The sequence below is a fragment of the Leucoraja erinacea genome, chromosome 27 (genome assembly GCF_028641065.1).
Source record: "Leucoraja erinacea ecotype New England chromosome 27, Leri_hhj_1, whole genome shotgun sequence".
NCBI lineage: Eukaryota > Metazoa > Chordata > Chondrichthyes > Rajiformes > Rajidae > Leucoraja > Leucoraja erinaceus.
The window spans coordinates 20,299,563-20,303,574 of record NC_073403.1 but is presented as its reverse complement, the minus strand read 5'-3'; the positions used below and the strand labels follow the sequence as shown (position 1 = coordinate 20,303,574).

Below are 4,012 nucleotides of genomic sequence, written 5' to 3'. Positions count from 1 at the left end.
TTGAGCTTGCTGGGCAGACTGCACTTAATATCAGACACCTCCCCAAGACCAGCAGTGGTGTGAACAAACTGCAGCTATTCCTCTTTATAATGTCAAATGTTTTGCTCTGTATTCCTTGGAGTTTAGAAGAATGGGGAGTGCGGTGAATTTATTCAAAGATTTATCATTCTACAGGAGCTGGACTTGGTAGATGTGGGAAAAATACAAATAACAAGGATGGTACTAGAAGGTCCCATGGTGTAATGGTTAGCACTCTGGACTTTGAATCCAGCGATCTGAGTTCAAATCTCGGTGGGACCTTGATACTGACCTTGTGGATTGTGTTCAATTTTGGTCGCCCTGCTGTATGAAAGATGGCATTAAGCTGGAAAAATGTGCAGGGAAGATTTGACAAGGATGTTCCCGGGGCTCAGGAGGGAGTGAATAGGGTGGCTGGGACTATTCCTTGGAGCGCAGGTAGCTGAGGGGTGATCCTATAGAGGAGAATAAAATCATGAGGGGAATAAATAGATTGATCGCACAGAATCTTTGTTTTTCCCAAGGGTAAGGGAATCAAAAACTAGAGGGCATTGGTGTAATGTGAGAGGGGAAATATGTTATTGGGACCTAAGGGGCAACTTTTTCCACACAGTGAGTTTTGAGTATATGGAATGAACAGCTAGAGGAAGTAGTTGGTATAAAGAGGCCAAACACCCGTTCTTGTGCTTTATTGTTCTTTGTTCTATGTTTTATGTTTTTGTAGGTTCCGTTTAAGATATCAATCTGGAATGGTGCAATCACAGCTTTCCCACAGTCTTACTGTTTCCATTCAGACGGAGTCCCGATAGACAAAATGGGGTCTTGATTGACAACCACAGCCTTTTATTAATTTCCTGTCATTTAAAGTTGGATTTTTTTTTTTAAATTTTGGTATAGTCTTTACTGTTGGGAAGCAGGAATAAAATTATTTTACATTGTTATAAATTGTGTTTCTTTTGGAATCAGATGCCATTCTGAAGAAGGTGCCTCGACCTGAAATGTCGCCCATTTTTTCTCTCCAGAGATGCTGCCTGTCCCGCTGAGTTACTCCAGCTTTCTCTGCCATTCCATAGGAAACTGGTTTCCATTTTAATGGTACAATTCTTAAAAGACATGAAAGAAATCAAAACTAATTTGATGGGATGCTGAAGTATGAAAAAGCTCTCAAAAATGAAGTATGCTTCAATTGGAACAGATAATAGCTAGTTGTTAGACACAAATTGTAAAGATTCTTTCATTATGTATGAACATGAATCACACCATCTGCAAGGCAAATTGTTTTGAATTGGTACAAATACTTTCTATATTAATGATATAGCAAAATAAATGCAGCTTACATTGAATATTCCTTTCAAATGTAGCCAGTTATAAATAGTATATCTCAACCAGATGTGTAAGAAAAGCTACAGAATTATGTTTAATTCAAACCATCAGCAAAGATGAACACACGTTTCAGGGAGGAAAAACAAGCTGCTGGAGGAGCTTGGTGGGTTGGGCAGAATATGTGGGGGACAAATTAATGACATTTTGGGTTGGGACTGTGCATTGGGGCTGACTGTGGAGAAGGGAAGGTACACAAAAATGCTGGAGAAACTCAGCGGGTGCAGCAGCATCTATGGAGCGAAGGAAATAGGCAACGTTTTTGGCCGAAACCCTTCTTCAGAATGATGGGGGGTGGGGGGGGGGCGGCGGGGAGAAGAAAGGAAAAAGGAGAAGGAGAAGCCCGAGGGCTGAGGGAGAGATAGGAAGGGGAGGAGGCAGCAAGGGCTAACAAAATTAGGCAAATCCAATGTTCATGCCCCCAGGATGCAGACCCCCAAGCGGAATATGAGGTGCTGCTCCTCCAATTTCTGGTGGTGCTCGCTCTGGCCATGGAGGAGACCCAGGACAGAGAGGTTGGATATGGAATGGGTGGGGGAGTTGAAGTGCTGAGCCACCGGGAGGTCAGGTTGGTAATTGCGGACCGAGCGGAGGTGTTTGGTGAAACGATCGCCAAGCCTACGCTTGGTCTCACCGAAGTAGATCAGCTGACATCTAGAGCAGTGGATGCAATAGATGAGGTTGTAGGAGATGCAGGTGAACCTCTGTCGCACCTGGAACGATTGCTTGGGTCCTTGAATGGAGTCGAGGGGAGAGGTAAAGCAACAAGTGTAGTATCTCTTGCGGTTGCAAGGGAAAGTGCCTGGGGAGGGGGTGGTACGGGAGGGAAGGGAAGAATTGACAAGGGACTTATGGAGGGAGCGGTCTTTGCGGAAGGCAGACATGAGGGGAGATGCGAAGATGTGGCGAGTGGTGGGGTCACGTTGGAGGTGGCGAAACTGACGGAGGATTACTTGTTGTATGTGACGGCTAGTGGGGTGAAAGGTGAGGACTAGGGGGGACTCTGCCCTTGTTCGCGAGTGGGGGGATGGGGAGAGAGAGCAGTGTTACGGGGTATGGAAGAGACCCTGGTGCGAGCCTTATCTATGGTGCTGGAGGGGAACCCCCATTCCCTGAAGAATGAGAAGGGAAGATAGGGATGTAAAGGGAAGAGAGGGCGGATTGACATGGGCACCAGTAGGTGATAGGTGGACCGAAAAGGGGTGAAAGATGATGGGTAAATTCTTCCTATTCAGCCCCTGCCCTTCCAAGTGAACGTGAATCTTGTCCCTCTGAATGCTTCCCAAGAGCTTCCTTACCACTAACATAAGTCTGGTCTTTTCCCAGCTACACTGTTTGACCAAAGTGATTGATGCTTGTAGAAACAAGGACTGTAGATGCTGGTTTAATAACGAATGACGCAAAATACTGGAGTAATCTCAGCGGGTCAGGCAGTATCCCAGGAGAACATGGACAGGTGACGTTGCAGGTTGGGACCTTTCTTCAATCTGAAGAAGAGTCTCAACCTGAAATGTTACCTATGCACGTTCTCCAGTGATGCTGCCTGACCCACTGAGTTACTCCGGCACTTTATGCCTTTGATTGATTCTTGTATATGAATTCCTTGCTGTGGTAGTGAGGTGCATTTATTGTTCCACTTTGAGTCCCTTAATAATCAAATTGAGAGATTATTTGATTAAATCTACTCATACCTTAGAGACCTGCCAAACCAACTGTAATCAAGAAATGGTTAATATTTCACCCTCCACACAATAACTGCTACCCTCAGTTCCATGCTATTATTTGAAGCGACCATCTCATTCTCTTTCATTGCCACAAGTATAATTTAATTTAAAATATTGATGTTCGCACATTTAGGTTGTTTCTCACATCAGCATGAAAGGTAACATAGAAACATAGAGAATAGTTGTAGGAGTAGGCCATTCGGCCCTTCGAGCCTGCACCGCCATTCAATATGATCATGGCTGATTATCCAACTCAGTATCCCATCCCTGCCTTCTCTCCATACCCCCTGATCCCTTTAGTCACAAGGGCCACACCTAACTCCCTCTTAAATATAGCCAATAAACTGGCCTCAACTACATTCTGTGGCTTCCAGAGATTCACGACTCTCTGTGTGAAAAATGTTTTTCTCATCTCGGTCCTAAAGGCTTTCCCCTCTATCCTTAAGCTGTGACCCCTTGTCCTGGACTTCCCCAACATCGGGAACAATCTTCCTGCATCTAGCCTATCCAACCGCTTAAGAATTTTGTAAGTTTCTATAAGATCCCCCCTCAATCCCCTAAATTCTAGCGAGTACAAGCAGAGTCTATCCAGTCTTTCTTCATATGAAAGTCCTGACATCCCAGGAATCAGTCTGGTGAACCTTCTCTGCACTCCCTCTATGGCAATAATGTCCTTCCTCAGATTTGTGCACAATCCCCAAAATGTGCACAATACTCCAGGTGTGGTCTCACCAAGACCCTGTACAACTGCAGGTAGATGTTTTTTTCCCCATGACATAGGAGGATGTTTCAGTCCATTGAATCATGTAGCATCCTCATTCTGAACTAACATACCTTCAAATCTTTTCTCCTCACATTGCCATCAACTATTCCAAGATTCTATCGTTCAC

The 4,012-nt window shown here is 44.7% G+C and overlaps 1 non-coding gene across 1 annotated transcript; it reads left to right on the top strand.

The window, feature by feature from the left end:
* The first annotated feature begins 228 nt into the window (after nucleotides 1–228).
* Nucleotides 229–300, top strand: trnaq-uug (transfer RNA glutamine (anticodon UUG)). The gene has a single exon. It is a non-coding gene; the product is annotated as a tRNA-Gln (tRNA).
* Nucleotides 301–4,012: the final 3,712 nt, after the last annotated feature.